Source organism: Talpa occidentalis, unplaced genomic scaffold (genome assembly GCF_014898055.3).
Source record: "Talpa occidentalis isolate TD23 unplaced genomic scaffold, MPIMG_talOcc4v2.1 talOcc4.11, whole genome shotgun sequence".
NCBI lineage: Eukaryota > Metazoa > Chordata > Mammalia > Eulipotyphla > Talpidae > Talpa > Talpa occidentalis.
The window spans coordinates 45,976,191-45,994,188 of NW_023601104.1; the positions used below are offsets into that span (position 1 = coordinate 45,976,191).

Here is a 17,998-nt window from a genome sequence, read left to right on the forward strand (position 1 = left end):
CATATTCCTAGCACACAAAACAAGTGTACTCTGTTTCACTTCATCAAGGAGTTTATATTCAAGATGAAAACAAATAATGAAAAAATAACATTTTTCATAGAGCAGGTTTCTACAATGTGATGAAAAATGATAATAGTTAACATATATTAAGAACTTACTATAGGTCAGACACTATGTTAACACCTTTTCAGACATCAATTTATATAACATTTTATATAGTACTAACATAATCAGAAAGATGCTTTCAAAGGGTTCTCTGGAACAAATTCATTTGTATAATGAATTTTTTTAACTGTTAACATAAGCAGTTATAAGTATATTTTTTTCAGTGTAATTCTTTTGTTTTTCAAGTTATCCACCACTCTGTATTTGGGGATCCTGTTTTGATCTACAGTATATTTGCTTAAGATTGAGTTTATCCTTACATTTTTAATTAATTTTACTACAATAATATTAGCATAAATATTTATGATTGGGGGGTCAATTTTTAATGTTTAAGAAGAAAATGAAACAATGGATTGAATTTATTATTAGACCACAATTTGGAGGAAAAAAGTACATGAAATTGGGGCCTCCCTGGTGGTGCAGGGGTTAAAGACAGTGCTATCAAGTTGCTGCCAGCCACTACAGCATGAGTTCAATCCCAAGCCAGCCAGGGAGCAACCCACATGGCACAGCAGACCTCTCCTGTCTTGCCTGCTGCTCCCCTCAGCAGTGTAAATCAGCAGATTTCAGTATATCTGTTTGTTCTGATCCCCACTCTGTCTCTGGTGAATCCTCTTACCTCCTGCCCCTGTGGCTTACACCCCAGTTCTTGTATGAATAAATAAAAAAATCTTTAAAAAAAGTACATGAAATTACAGACACAAAACAAATGAGCCCCCCAAAAGTAAATGAGTCCCAAAATAAATTTTACATAACTTTAAAAAAATAATAGAAGTTTAATGGATTAAATAGAAATTACAGCATCAATATCTTCACTTGCAATACTAAAAAGAAAAGTAGAGTGTTTGCTTCGGCAGCACATATACTAAAAAGAAAAGTAGAAATGTGCTTTTAAAAAGCCTACAAAAGTAGAAACCAGTCCCATTAATTTCTAAAGGTTTGGTCATCCTGCCCAAATTTTAAGAATTTCATGCTTCTTTCAATTCTGAGTTTTATATAAACTTTTACTTGAATCCTATGTCATATATTTTATATTATGTACTATGCAAACATACATACAGTTATAAACAACGACTGATTTTAATTTTTATGCTCTCTTTTGAGGTAAGAAAAATCTGAACAATTCCCAATTTGGAAATAGCTTTAGGAGATATTAGTGATAGAAAAAATTTTTGAAGTAAGATTATTTCCCTGTCCTATGTATTCAGCTCAGTATATTATTTCCTAGTTGGTTTGAGAATATTAACAAAAATGTTGTACTGTGTTAAATGGATATCTGGTTCACTCTGATAAAGAATACAGAATAGTCAGGAAATGATGATACCAAACATGTTAAAAATAACTAGTTTGTACTGAGTGGTTGATATGCATCACACAGTATTCAAAGTGCTTTATATGAATTTTATCAGGTAATTCAAATCATTATCACCACCATCATCATCATCCTCATTTTCCAAATAAGCTTGGGTGTTTAGAGAGGTCAAGCAATTTTCCAAATGTGACAAATAGTCAAAAGGCTAGAACAGAATTTAAATCCAAGAATTCTGGCACTAAAGTACATTCTTAAATGTTAACACCTAATTGAATAAATGAAAGGTAAGTGTTCTAAGGGTTAGATTAGACATACTTGTAAAGCTATTACCTATAGAAAGTCAGTTTGTGTTATTGTGGAATTAGGGTCAAGCCAGAGCTGTGTGAAGTTTCTAAAAGGGTTGATCACTTATTTCTAACAAGATGCATTCATACCAAACAGAGACACTTTCCCATCAGTAGACTTTAGGGTAACGTCAAAATGGTAGTTTCAGTGAAATGGTCTGGGCTAGTCTGGAAAGAGTGACTCTTAGCAAACTTCAGAGGTACATGATCATGTTAATTTCAGAATATAGGAGATTCCAGGAATCAGAATAGTCCACATTCCTCCTTAGGTTTGGGTCTGCTTTAAACTAGATAGGAAAAGCAATGGGAAATCTTTTTTTTTTTTTAATAGAGGCATGTTTTATTTGTTTGTTTGTTTGTTTGTTTATACAAGCACTGGGTACAGTCAGAAGCGCGGTAGGGTGAGAGAATTCACCAGAGCCAGAGCGGGGAGCAGAGCAGGCAGAAGGACCCAAGTACACTGCTGAGGGGAGCAGCGGGCGGCAGGAGAGGTCTGCGTGCCATGTGGGACCCTCCTCCAGTGGCGGGGGAGCAGCCGGTGATCGAACCGGCACTGCAGAGGTTGCTGGCAGCTTCGCAACCCAGCGCCACCGGGGAGGCCCGCAATGGGAAATCTTAAGAGGACATTTCCGATATGCTAATTATGGACGAATTTCTTGGAAATAATATGGTATCTAGAGTTACATTCAAATGTACATCACACCAATACCTCTTTTAAGTTATTCCTGTTTAAATGGACACATTTTGCTCTTTAGGATTTCTTGTAAAAACCTATTGATATGCATCGGAATAATACAAATAATTTCAAAATGTAATTTGTTGACATTAATAATTCATGTGATGCTGGTATATATTAGAATTTAGAAAAGAAAACTAAATAAGCAAAAAGTTTTTAGCTTTAGAGATTCAACAATGTTATAAATATCCATTGAATGTTATTAGTCATATGCTCAAAATCTGCAGAAATTCCCCATGGGGTAATCTACACTCCAGCTACTAAAATGCAGGTTTAATTCAGGATATAAACTCAGATCATTAACCTGCAGGCCCAATGTCTGCTCTCTTTTGAGAGCAGGACTAGAGTCTTCACATTTGGTTTAAACATAAATGGCAGTAATGGAGCGTGGCCATATAATGATGTGAGGAGGAAGTGAAAACCCACTCAAGAAAAGAGATATTACAAACATACTTCAAAGGCTACATGTTGGGATGTACTGAAATGTTAAACTCAGTAATGAGAGATGATGGAAAGTCTTAGGCTACTTCACTGTGAAAATTGGGGCTTGCCACTATACTCCTCTTGTGTGGAACTCCCCCCAAACATGTAGATTTTTCTTTGATTTTATAAACAGGAATTCACTGTTCACACTACTTCCATTAAATACATTCTTGTTAAAAATTGGAAAGATGATGAGCATTTTGAGATTGAGATTCAGAGATGGCTGAATTTAGTTATGCTTTAAAATTTCAACTTTAATCTTTTTCTCATTGTCAAGGATTATGTATTTTTTATTTTATATAGAATCTGTTATACTCAATACTAGTTAATAAGAAACAACAATGTTAGCAAAGGTAAAAGTAAATAAATATTTGATGATTTAAGTAAGTCTGTTAGTTTGATGAAAGCCAAAAAAAAAACCAAAACCTGATATTACCTTTGCTTACTATATTTTCATTGTAGTTGTCAGATTTATATTAATTATTATTATTATTATATACTTACATGTGGAATGTAGCAAAATCAAACAAAGGTTGGATAAAGACCAGCTTAAAAACTAACCCTTGAAAGCTGACTACATAGCTGAGGTTTCCAGAGGGGGAGGAGGGCAAGATTTTGGAGAGGGAGCACAATGGACTCTGGTGGTGGTTTACAGGTGTTTTGGGCAACAGCAATAGAAACTGATGTTAACTCAATAAAAAAATCACTAATGAAAAAATGAATCATTTTATTAAAGATGTAACTGTTTATAATTAACATATGATAGAATAGTTTTTTAATAAATTTATATTCCTCAAATTAATTTTTGGCTACAAGTAGCTGCTTGATATCTGAAGACTGTCAAGTGGATTCCTTTTGAGAATGATTATCTATAAAGATACTGAGAAAAAGGCCTGGAATTTAAAATTTCAGTAAAAAAAATGACTAATGGGTTAAAATAGTTAATCTCAATTGAATTGGACCAATTCAGTCAACTGATCAGTCAACAAACATCTGTTGCACACATCCTGTATTCTGAGATGATGAAAAGGTTAAAATCATTCAAACTTTTGAGACAATGACAGTATTAAAACACACATATAACATTCTATGGAGAATTAGGCATGTGAACTAATTTACCTCACTTGCCAATTCAACTTGTATTTGATTTTCTGAGGTTAACAATTATGAAATGAACCCAGGCAGTATCAATGTACTCAGTGATAGAGGAAAAGATGGTAATTGAGTACTAAGGGAATTTGGGGTATATTTTGATGATGTGGTCAATTGCATGGCCTTTGTGAACATTCATGGAAAAACTGGTTTTACTTAATAAGTCCATTTATGAAAATAGCATCTATTGCACATTGGTTCTTATCAACAGCATTTTTTTTCCTTGAAGAGACTGTACATATAAGGCATCAAACTACCAATTAATGTAATTTGTTTATAGCTATTTTTCTTTCTGTACCATCAAGGCACTAGCTATCAAAGGTGAATGGTAAAATATCCAGCCCAATATGGGTTGAATGGCTATCCCAACAACTTAAATGAAAGGAGTAGCAGAGAACATATGTGTTTCATTTACCCAGATTTTTCCTTTAACTGAAGCTTTTAAACTAAGATTGATAGAAAACAGTGTTTAGGAATAATGCATACTGATTTATATAAAATGCTATTCGCTGTATTTTTCTTTTTGTATTAGCTTTAATGAATAGATATGCCTTTTTGTTTTGTGGTACCCTACCATTAAATGATACCATCATTTTTTTCTGCCTAAATAAATTCAAATTCTTGTCACCTACTATCTGTACAGGAAGATTTGAGACATTATTTCTAATTGAGATTTTTACTGAATATCTTTTAAAGATAAATTTGTTTTATTCTTTCACCCACTATTTAAAAGGATTTTCACATTTTTATCTTTTAAAGGAATTGTCAATGAGAAACTAAAACTGCATAGACTATACATTAAAATCACTTTAGTTTTTAAGCTGTCATGAACTGTTTCAAAAATGCTAAGTTGCTATTGTTTAATGTCTGTCATTTTATAATGCTTTAGAAGTTATCTATCCTGTAAAATTATTAACTGATGCTAAAATTGCCTTGTAAGTATTAGGACAATAGCAATTTTGTAACAGCTGGGACACTGCCAATGTAAGATAAGTACATTTTGCTCCGTAGATTCATAAAGTGCTTTGAAATGGTTTGTAACTGATGGATGGATGCATTTTCTAAGTGTAGAAAGCAATATTTTGTAGAAGGAAATGGCTTGAAAGCTGACACACATGCATGCAAATGCCATTCTCTTCAGTAAGTAATTTGCTTTTTCTTTCAAAAGCATAAATGGCATAGTTAGACACATTATTTTGTATATTGCACATAACAATACAAGATGCACAAAAACAGCAAGTACAAAACATTTCATATTGATAGAAGAACCCATGGCTGTGGTATATGATTAGCATAAATGTATACACACTGAAGTAATGCCTTCAGGATTAAAAAGTGAAACTGAAAAAAAATAGGAAAGTTCTACTAAACTTGAGGAAATGACAATATTTATTATGCTTTCCTTCTTTTAACTTAAATCTGCTACTTGATTGGAATGGTGTATTTTTAAAATGTAAATATTTTCCTTAAGACATTAAATATTAATCTTGGTGCAAGTACATGGTTATAAGTTGTTTTGCATAGCTGCTTATGATGGCTAGTATTTTTCAGCACTTAGAAAAGTCAACAATATATTTTCCTGTATGACAAATATTGATATAGGACTAGTTTTTAATCAGGTTACAATTGCTCTGTGACCTGAATTAGAGACTAAAATTAAAAAATACATAGTAACTGATGAATCATGAGTAACTAGAACAGACTGACAGGAAAGATGCAGCCAACAAATACTTGTATCATGAATTTCTGAAGTATTTACAAGGAGGAACAAGTTTGAATTGAACTATCTTCTAGAATTACTTGATTTAAAGCCATCTTTAGCAGTTCTGTATTTATAAAGAACTTCAGTTTTGGAGTCACTTGGGTTGGGTTTGAATCTGGTATCCACATTAATTAGTTTTGTAAGTTTAGGTCAGCCTAAACTTCACTAAAGTTAAAGTTAAAGGCCAGCGTTTAACTTCACTAAGTTTCAGATTTTTATTACACAAAATGAAGAAGCTAACGTATACTTACAGAGTAGTTATGAGGAATAAAACTATATTAGACAGTTTTGCATAATATTAGGCATTTAATGCTTGATAAATTATAACTTTTTGCATGATATTATTATTGTTACAGCTCCAGCATATCCATATTATCAGGTAGTTTGCTGTATCCACACAGAATTAGCTCACTAATTTAAAATGTTCTTTTTCCTTCTTGACTTTGACAATTTCTATAGAAGTCACTTATATAACTTTGCTCATTAATCAGAGCTGTGTCATCAGTGGAAGCTGTACTTTTATTTACTGAAAAAGTTATTTTTCCTCTTCGAAACATATTTCATTCAACATGTTCAAAGGAAATACAGAAATTATAACATTTCCTGGTTTGGGTAGTATTTGCGATAAAGACAAAACCTACAAAATATATTTTAGAATATGCTTCATCAATATTTTTTCTCAGCAAAATATATTAGAGCATCTAGATATCTTTGGATCCATCAGTCAATGGAAGATGTTATACAACATGAATTGATTAAAAGACCTACACCTTTATGAAATCTCACCTTTCTCAAAAGGTACATTCATTACTTACCATGAAGATTTTGTCATGAACGCTTTCAGACCACAGGTGTTTACATCTGAGTTACTTTCACTTGAGGAGACCTTTGATGGAACTTCTTAATTTCAAAGTCTTCTATAGGAAGAACAGAAACAAATACTTGTTCTTTGAAAAGCTTACAGGCAAATTTTGAAGACTTCTCATTTTTTTGATTTTGTGAATCATGTTGTATATTAACTAGCTACAATATCTCATGCTTAAAAACTTTGCAATATTCACATAGCTCATTTTACTTTGCTATATACTTTTAACTCTTGGGGCAGTCTATGTTTGTACATATATTTGTGGTTAGAGTTGGACCCTTTAGTGTTTATAATATTGCTTGTGTTCATTATAATAGTTCTTCCCCAAATGTCCTATGTATAAAAATGACAAAAAGCATTTTTCTAACTAACTTCTTATCATAAGGTGGTCCTATAAGTTTCATTAACCTAAGCCCAAAGCTCCTCAGTAAATATCAAAGGCCTTAATGACATCTCTGATTATTGTCCTAGAGATGGGGTCTCAATCTACTTTTTCTCTCATTATTGTGGACCCACTGAGGAATAACGTACTTCCCTGCTGGTCATCTACTTCTTTATCAAATTCATCTACTAGAGAAATGTTACATTCCACTCACAGTAGCTTTTTTAGACTTTCTCTCAAAAGTCTGTCACAAGCTGGGATCCTCAGATTACATAGATAAGAATTACATATATAAGATTTACATATGTAAGGTTTATATATTTATTATATATACACATACATACACACATATACACACATATATAGACACATTTCAGGCAGGCACGAGCAGGTTTTGGCACATATATCCAGCTATTAATACTTTTTATACTCTACGTCTTTGTAGACAAATCTGTAGGAACACCATTTGAGTTCATGAACTGGCAGATCTAGTGGGATAAATCAGTTTTGTGTTCAGTCATCTGGGTTCTACATGTCTTGTGGTTTAATAGCACTTTCATATCATCCTTTGTTTCTATGTCATATGACTTAATACTACTTTTGCATAAATTGCTCATCCTTTAAGGACAGAAAAATAAACGTTTTCAATATTCTGTCCATAAGATCTTAAGAGTTTTATCCTGCTCTGCATTTATTTCCACGAAAAAATCCCTAAAAATTACAGGTCACCAATCTGTTATTTTCAAAAATCTCTTGAAAGTCTTTTAATAGTTCACATAATTCTAACCTATTCATTTTTTTTTTTAAATATTAAATTTTATTTTTATATTCCCCCATACAATTGCAAACGCCCCATTCTGACCCCAATCCCTCCCCTCCCGCCCCCCACCCCCCAAAAAGTGTCTCTGGTTCATAGTTTTTTGTTGATTTTGATTTTCACTTTCTTATATTCATTTTCCTGGTCCCTTATTTAAGTTTTCTAGATTCCTGCTATGAGTGAGACCATCCGGTATTTTTCTTTTTCTTTTTGGCTTATTTCGCTGAGCATGATCCCTTCCAGTGCCATCCATGTTGCTGCAAATTGCATGTGTTTATCTTTTTTGAATGCTGAGTAATATTCCATGGTATATATGTACCACATCTTCTTGATCCAGTCATCTATTTTTGGGCATTTGGGTTGTTTCCAAAGCTTAGCTATTGTAAACAGTGCTGCTATAAACATAGGAGTGCAGGTGTTCTTTGGAATTGATGTTTCTGTGTCCTTTGGGTAAATACCTAGGAGTGGAATTGCTGGATCATATGGAAGCTCTATGTTTAGTAGGTCCAGAAATCTCCACACAGCTCTCCATAGTGGTTTGACCAGTTTGCACTCCCACCAACAGTGCAGAAGAGTTCCTTTTTCTCCACATCCTCGCCAACATTTGTTGTTGCTAGTTTTTTTAATATGTGCCATTCTCACTGGTGTGAGATGGTATCTCATGGTAGTTTTGATTTGCATTTCCCTGATTACAAGTGATGTTGAACATTTTTTCATATGCCTGTTGGCCATTTGCATTTCCTCTTCAGAGAAGTTTCTTTTTAGCTCTTCTGCCCATTTTTTGACTGGATTATTTTCTTTGTTGTTGCTGAGTCTCATCAGCTCTTTGCAGATTTTTGTGATCAGTCCTTTATCATTAGTGTTGGGTGCAAAAATGTTCTCCCAGTTGGTGGGGTTTCTCTTTGTTTTTGTTATTGTCTCTTTTGCTGTGCAGAAGCTCTTTAATTTGATGTAGTCCCAGCTGTTTATCTTTGTCTTCACTATCACTGCTTTGGGTGATGTGTCTGTAAAGATGTCTTTGATGTGCAAATCCCGTAGTGTTTCGCCTATATTTCCTTCTATGTATTTTATGGTTTCAGGTCTTATGTCTAGTTCTTTAATCCATTTTGAGTTGATTTTTGTGTATGGTGTGAGGTAGTGGTCAAGCTTCATTCTTTTGCATGTAGCGACCCAGTTTTCCCAGCACCATTTATTGAACAAACTTTCTTTGCTCCAATGCATAGTCTTTGCTCCTTTGTCAAAGATTAGTTGACCATAAATCTGTGGGTTTATTTCTGGATTTTCTATTCGATTCCATTGGTCTGTATGTCTGTTCTTGTTCCAATACCATGCAGTTTTGATGATTATGGCTTTGTAGTATAGTTTGAAGTCTGGGAGTGTGATGCCTCCATTTCCTTCTTTTTTTTTCAGTAGAGCTTTGGCTATTCAGGGTTTTTGGTGATTCCATATGAATTTCATCAATAATTGTTCTATTTCTTTGAAGAATGCCATTGAGATTTTGATTGGAATAGCATTGAATCTGTATATTGCTTTTGGTAGGATGGCCATTTTAATAATGTTTATTCTTCCAATCCATGAGCAGGGGATGTCTTTCCATTTCTTTGTGTCTTCTTCTATTTCTTTTAACAGTGTTTTATAGTTTTCTTTGTATAGGTCCTTTACCTCTTTTGTTAGATTTATTCCCAAATATTTGATTTTTTTTGTTTCGATAATAAAAGGGGTGGTTTTTTTGATTTCTTCTTCTTCAGATTTATTGTTTGTGTATAGGAAGGCTACTGACTTTTGCGTGTTGATTTTGTATCCTGCCACTTTACTGAATTGATTGATGAGTTGAATTAGTTTTTCTGTGGAGATTTTGGGGTTCTCTATGTATATTATCATATCATCTGCAAATAGTGATAGTTTGACTTCTTCTTTTCCTATTTGGATTCCTTGGATGTCTTTCTCTTGTCTTATTGCTCTGGCTAGGACTTCCAGTATTATATTGAAAAGCAGTGGTGAGAGTGGACATCCTTGTTTTGTTCCAGATCTTAATGGAATTGCTTTCAGCTTTTCACCATTGAGAATGATACTGGCTGTTGGCTTGTCATAGATGGCCTTTATGATGTTGAGGTATGTTCCTTGTATCCCAAGAATTTCAAGGGCTTTTATCATGAATGGGTGTTGCACTTTGTCGAAAGCTTTCTCAGCATCTATTGATATTATCATATGGTTTTTATATTTCTTTTTGTTGATGTGTTGGATAACGTTGATTGATTTTCGGGTGTTAAACCATCCTTGTGCCCCTGGAATGAATCCAACTTGGTCGTGGTGAATTATCTTATGGATACATTGTTGGATTCTGATAGCTAAAATTTTATTGAGGATTTTTGCATCAGTGTTCATTAGGGAGATTGGCCTATAGTTTTCCTTTTTTGTGTTGTCCTTATTCGGTTTTGGTATTAGTGTAATATTGGCTTCATAGAACGTGTTTGGTATTGTCCCTTCCTTCTCAATTTTTTGGAAGAGTTTGTGAAGGATAGGCACTAATTCGTCTCTGAATGTTTGGTAGAATTCATTTGTAAATCCATCAGGTCCTGGGCTTTTGTTTTTGGGGAGGTTTTTAATTACCATTTCAATTTCGCTGCTTGTAATTGGTCTGTTTAGGTGTTCTATTTCTTCTTTATCTAGCTTTGGGTGATTGTAGAGTTGTAGGAATTTGTCCATCTCCTCTAGATTGTTGAACTTGTTTCCATATAACTGTTCATAGTAGTTACTGATTATTCTTTGATTTCTGCTGTGTCCGTTGTGATTTCTCCTCTTTCATTTATGATTCTGTGTATTTGTGCTTTCTCCCTTTTTTCCTTTGTGAGCCTGGCTAGGGGTTTGTCTATTTTATTTATTTTTTCAAAGAACCAGCTCTTGGTTTCATTGATCTTTTGGATTGTTTTTTTAGTTTCAATTTCATTTATTTCTGCTTTGGTTTTTATTATTTCTTTTCTTCTACTGGTTCTGGGGTTTTTTTGTTGTTCTTTTTCTAGATCTTTGAGCTTCGAGATTAGGTTGTTTCTTTGAGTTCTTTCTTGTTTTTTGATGTGAGCTTCTATTGCTATATATTTTCCTCTTATTACTGCTTTTGCTGCATCCCATACATTTAGGATATTGGTGTCCTCCTTGTCATTCAATTCAAAGAATTTTTTAATTTCTTCTTTGATCTCCTCGTTAGTCCAGTGGTCTTCCAGTAGTGTGGCTTTTAATCTCCATGAGGTAGGATAGTTCCTTGCCTTCTTTTATGATTTATTTCTAGTTTGATGCCTTCGTGGTCAGAAAAGATGGTTGGTATGATTTCAATCTTGGTGTATCTGTTGATGTTTGTCTTGTGCCCCAGTATGTGATCGATCCTGGAGAATGATCCGTGTGCACTTGAGAAGAATGTGTACTCCGTTTTTTTTGGGTTTAGTGTTCTATAGATGTCTGTTAAGCCCAAATGCTCTAGGTCCTTATTTAGAGCTTTAGTTTCTTTACTTATTTTTTGTCTTGTTGATCTATCCATTGTTGATAGTGGTGTGTTGAAGTCTCCCACTACATATGTGTTTTCTCTGATGTCTGTTTTCAGAGAGGACAACAGTTGTCTGATATATTTTGGTGCTCTTTCGTTTAGTGAGTATATGTTAATGAGTGTTATTTCTTCTTGAAGTATTGTCCCCTTAATCATAATGTAGTGACCATTGGGGTCTCTTTTTATTTTTTTGAGTTTGAAGTCTGTTTTATCTGATATAAGTATAGCTGTTCCTGCTTTCTTTTTTGGCCCATTTGCTTGTAGGATTGTTTTCCATCCTTTGACTTTGAGCCTATTTTTATCTTTTGTAGCTAAATGTGTTTCCTGGAGACAGCAAAAGGTTGGGTTTTGTTTCTTAATCCAGGCTGCAACTCTGTGTCTTTTTATTGAAGAGTTTAGTCCATTTACATTTAGAGTTAATATTGATATGTTAGCATCTGTATTTGCCATTATGTTTGTCTTTCCTTTGATTTATTTATTTATTCTTTTAATAACTTTTTTTTTTTTTTTTTGGTCTTCTTTCGTTGTTATTCGTCCCTCTGAGGTTCTGGCTTTAGGATTCCTTGTAGTATTTTTTGGAGTGGGGGTTTAGTCGCAATGAAATTCCGGAGTTTCTCTTTGTCTGGGAAGGTCCATATTCTTTCTTCATGGAGGAAAGAGAGCTTTGCGGGATAGAGTATTCTTGGTTGGCATCTGTTTTCTTGGAGTCTGTTGACTATGTCCCTCCACTCTCTCCTTGCCCGTAGTGTTTCTTCAGAGAAGTCTGATGTCAGCCTGATTGGTTTTCCTTTGAATGTTATCTGTTTCTTCCCTCTTGTCAGCTTCATTATTTTTTCCTTGTCCTGGATTCTTGGGAGCTTTACTATTATGTGTCTTGCTGTGTTTTTCCTTTCGTCGTGGAAGTTTGGTGTTCTTCTTGCTTCTTGTATATCAATTTTCAGCTCCTTCTTCTCATTTGGGAAGTTCTCTTCAATTATATCCATGAATATTTTCTCTGTTCCTACATCTCTCTCCTCTCCTTCTGGAATTCCTATAACTCTTATATTTCCTTTCCTCATGGAGTCAGATAGTTCCCGAAGTCTTTCTTCATTCTTTTTCCTTCGTACTTCTCTTTCCTTTTCTGTTTTGGTTCTTTATATTTCTGTGTCTTCAAGATTACTTATTCGTTCTTCCATTTCATCTATTCTGCTTTCATTGCTTTTCCCAGAGTTCTTTAGTTCCTCCATTAATTCTTTGATCTCCTGCATTTCTCTTACTTCCCTCTTTAGGGACTCAATTTCCTTCTTCTGATCTATCACTTTTTTAATCATGGCAATTTTAAATTCTCTTTCTGGAAGGCTCAGAAGTTCTTCCAAGTTGCTGTCGTTGCAATCTGGGAGTGGTTTTCTTTTTGTGGTGTGCTTCTTTCCTGAGGAGTTTTTAGGTTGCGTGTGGTTCTTCTACTCCCTACTGTCTGTTTTCTAATTTGTCGTATGCGTTGGGACACTGTGTTGCTCGGACTGACTGACATCTTGGGTGAACTTCTCCGCTCCCCTCTGGCTATTCCAGGAGCCATCTCTGTCTTCTGGGGGAGCTTTCTGCTGGTTTTAGGCAGTTTTTACTGAAGAAATGTCCCTGTTCTCAAATGGCGAAGCGGGATGCAGTCCCTGTGCCTCCGGTTTCAGGCACACTCTTCTGCGCACCTGGTCTGCCCCGGACGTGGGTGCCTGCTCCCTCTGTGGGCTCAGACTGCTGGTCGGAAGGGGCCTGGCGTGGAATAACTTCCCGGCTGGCCACTGGGTCCTCCAGAAACCTTCTGCCCTTTTCAAGCAGTCTTAAGAAATGTCCGGCAGCCCGGGCTGTGTGTGCGTCTCCCGGGGTCTTTGTTCTTCTCTAATGGCGCCCGGAGCCGTTCGCTCACCGCCGTGGCGGATCCTGCAGGGTTCGCCTCAGCTCCCGTTCACGGGGTGTGGTGGCTGCAATAGTTCCTTTCCACTCACAGTCCCGCTTGCTGCGTCGTTTGTTCTTGTGGGCCGTTTTGGTTTGCTGTTTCCCTCCTCTCTGCCGGTCGGAGAGTCTACCCTATTCATTTTGATTGTTGTAGTGTTTCACGGTGTGAATAGGTGATAACTTATTTTGCAAATCTCAACTGACAGGCATTTAGGCTATTTGCAATGTTGTGCTACAAGTAATGTTTTGATATATTTTAATGAGCATTCTTTTATCTGTGCTCTTGTGTATGAATGAGTGTGTGTGTATGTGTTTGTGTGTGTATTTAAGGTGGATAAAAACTTATTAGATCATACAGACTCTGCCAAATCAGTCTTCCAATTTGTACTCTCACTCTTGGTCTAATACAAATTACCCCATATATTAGACAAAGAATATCAACTTTTTAATTCAGGTTAAATTATCTTTATGGGTTTAACTTACATTTCTCAATGTACTATTAGTTTGTTCATCTTCCATAAGTTTATTCCACAGCCTGTTTTTGCTTTTTTTGTGAATTTTCTGTTCACATAATTTGCATATTTTTCTTTTTTAAAAAAGATTTATTTATTTATTTATACTAGCACTGGGTACAGTCAGATGCACGAGACGGTGAGAGAATTCACCAGAGCCAGAGCGGGGAACATAACATGCAGACTGACGAAACACACTGCTGAGGGGAGCAGTGGGCGCGGCAGGAGAGTTCTGTGAGCCATGTGGGACCCTCTCCAGCGGCCTGGGATGGAACTGGCGCTGCAGAGGCGGTGGGAAGCTTCTCAGTCCAGTGCTCAAGGCAGCGCCACCAGGGGAGGCCCTAATTTGCATATTTTTCTGCATTGGTGTTCTTTTTCCTGCCCATTTGGAGGATGGCCTATTATTCGCCATGCTTCTTTATTATGTACGTCTTTTCAACTTTTATAAAAACTATGTCTTGTTAAAGAAACCATATAGTACACCATTAATTTGTAAAGCATAATTGAATTATTTGCATTTTAGCTGATGTAAGCTTGGCCTTATGATAAATTTTTGAAAATTTAATTTTAAATATTTAACCCCTTCCAATAATTATGGGCACTTCAGATTTTATCTCAGATTATGCCAGTCCTTCAGAAACATTCTATGCAGGCTGCAATATTTTGACCACTGTGACCTGAATTGATGGCCATTTTTTAAAGTCCTATGAAAGATTATTGCTTTAATGTTAAAAATTGTATTATCTGCAGGAAAATTATGAATGTTATGAATTTGGTTATATTCTGCAAGTTGATCATCAAGGGAGAACTATTTCTCAAATCATGTTATCACAAATAAATACAGATTTTCTGAGTAATTGCTTTAAAAACATACACCACTACATAGTTTGTTTACTTCTTTACATTGGTTGCCAGACAGCTTGGAACAAAATTTATCAGAAGATAGGTTCAAAGCAATTACTAAGATACCAACTATATTTTATAAAGTTCTGTGTACTTTGTTATTTTTGCACACTTACTTTCACTATGTGCTTATTTCTTCTCTTGCTTTTAAGAAAGTATGTTGCATCTATATTTGAAAGCTATGAAAAGATTTTGTAAATTAATTTTATTTAGGTAGATAGTTAGATACAATCTGCTTTTACACAAGATGTTACAGTGAAACTCATATTCTATTGTGCCAAAGCTATAAAGCTTTGACTAATGTTTAAATTTGATAAGATACAAAGGAAGGAAATATTTTCAAAATGCTTTCTATTAAACAGAAAAAATGATAGCTATCTTGTTCATATAAGAGGTATATTCACCTGTTAATAATGTTAGTAAGGGATTGAAAAATTATTGAAGGTTTGCATTTACTGATATAAAACATCACTAAAATAATTTTTTCATGGATCTGTTTTCTTTCATAAAACATACTGGTAAAGTTTTTTTAAAGAAAAATTTTTATTAGGAAAAGTATAAATAATCAACTTAGTCATAAATAACTGTTAAAGTAATGTTTTGCATTAATTGACTATACTTAGATTTTAGGATTAATCACTACAGGTAGTTGTTGTAGACTTTTTGTGTCCCCCTAAAAAGATATGTTCAATTCCTGAACCGCAATAAATATTTGTGAATGTGCCCTTGTTTGGGAATATGGTAATTGCACTGTAATTAAGTTAGAATAAGGTCATAATGGGTAGGAATAGTTCCTGATCCAATGACTAGCTTGCTTACATGAAGATGGAAATAGGGACAGACAGGAGGAATGCTATGCGATTGCAGAGGTAGAGACAGGAGTAATGTGGATTCCAAAGGTCAAGGAATAACAAGATTAGAAACATCACAAACTAGAAAGAGACTAGAAAGGATTCTTCTCTAGAGATTTTGGAGAGAGGTCTCTGAAAACACCTTGACTTGGGACTTCTAGCTCCAGAATTGTGAGCCAATAAATATTTGTAGTTTTGAGTCATTTAAGTTTGTGATTAGTTTGTACAGCAATTCTAGGACTCTAACAATGGTTATTATTTCTGGACAGAATTATATTACAGTACAGTACCTAAGAGAAACATATTAGGGACCAGTAATACTTTGTGTTCTCCATTTTGTCTCTATGATTATGACTAATGAAACTAAAATGTTGAATTTTGATACCACAAATGCCAGTCAGATAGGAAATTTGGAGATAAAGGGGTTTTAAAAAATTACTCCAGGAATAAATGTAAGAATTTCAATATTCAAACTAAATAAAGGACTGTATTAGGAAAAATTCTGTAAATTTAGGTAGGAAAGTGTCTGATCTCCCAAAATCAGGGTCAGTTTTCATATTTTAAAAAAATGAGCAATGGTAAATCTAATTATAAGAACTTTATCTACAAACATAACAATAATTTACCTTTTTATCTATTTTCTCTGTACCAACATTTTAAAAATCACTGAAGCTACTCTTTCAATAAAATATTTTAAGAGATTGTATTTTTCATTAAATGATTCATGTCTAGAAAATTGCCATGGACCATTCTTTAAATATCATATATGCAATTCTGTATTTACTTAAAGTAAGGAACTACATTGTCTAATGAGAATGCCAATGTTTGAATGACCTAATTCTGAAAGATTGCTACTATGGGAGTAAGAAAGAAATCAGAGGACTCCCTGGTGGTGCAAAGGGTTAAGTCTCAGCACTATGAAGCCATCTGCTATCACTGCAGCATGAGTTCGATCCCCAGTAAGGAAGTGACTGACATGGCACAGCAGACCTCTCTTGTCTCACCCACTCTCCCCTCAGCAGTATATTTCAGTTAATCTGCCTGTTCTGTTCCCCACTCAGTCTCTGGTGAATCGTCTCATACCCCGCACCTCTGGCCTGCACCCCAGTTCTTGTATGCATAAATAAATAATTTTTTTAAAAAGAAATCAATTTAAAGAAGTACTAGTCTCTACTGTTTACTAAAGTGTGTTTAGTCGTTATGAGCAAGAAAATAAAAAATAAATAGTAGAGGACTTATTAGTTGCTAATCAGATTACAGAAAATACAACAATCCTTTGTGATAACATATAGTCACCTTGGATAGATGATCTAGTCACTTTCTAACTATGGAATTTTCATGTTTAGAAATATTCATTACCCTAAAAATTCATGAGATGTACCACAATTGTAGTCTGCTTTAGGTACTTTAAAGTTTTCTTCACAATGTATCTCAGCCATAAAACTCATTCATCACGTTAGATGGGAGAAGACAAGTTTCCCATGACATGATCTTAACTTGTATTCATGATGATTAATCATTGCACAAGAGGAGTGAGGTCAATGGAAATTCATCATTCTCATAGTTTGCCATTTAAATTCAAAGAAAAAGGGCCATAGCAGAGCAATGTAGCCTTTAAAAATAGTTCTATAATATGAAGCTCCTAAATTTTCTTTAGAATATAGCAGTGGTAACAGTGTTCTTTTAACCTTGGGATTTTTAGCTATTTTTTCTACTGAGACATTTATCACTTTGGGATGCTTTCACTAGAAAATTTACATACATGGATCTAATTTATTAACATAGGTTTTGCATAATTTTATAGAAGTAAGATTATTATAAAGGTGATTCTAATATGTTAGTGCATAACTATCTCACATTTGTGCAGTCCTTACATATTTAAAAATCTAATCATTCTATTCCCAAGTTTTATAATTTTTTTCTTTTTTTTTTGTGAAGAGGCCTGACAGTGAGATTTATAATTGAGAAATAATTTTGAACAAGCATTATATTAATTAGAGTTTGGATTACTTAACATTTCTGACACAGTAAGATAAATAATAAGTTAAAAGCTACAGATAATACACTTTAACATCCATGCATTTCACTATATGTAAATTTAACTTCAATTTAAAAAAATCCACAAGAAGACTTAACCAATTCTCTGCTCTTACAAAAAATTTGATATGTAAGAATGAAGGATTAAAATTTCTAAATATTATCATTTATTACATATTCCCATCAAACATTTTACAAATGATAGTCTGA

The 17,998-nt window shown here is 34.3% G+C and overlaps 1 long non-coding RNA gene across 1 annotated transcript in view; it reads right to left on the reverse strand.

The window, feature by feature from the left end:
- LOC119238248 (uncharacterized) overlaps window positions 1-17,998 on the reverse strand; it is a 99,523-nt gene that overhangs the window by 11,075 nt on the left and 70,450 nt on the right. The window contains exon 3 of the long non-coding RNA XR_005123507.2: window positions 6,770-6,871. This is a non-coding gene — a long non-coding RNA (uncharacterized LOC119238248). The remainder of the gene's footprint in view (window positions 1-6,769; window positions 6,872-17,998) is intronic.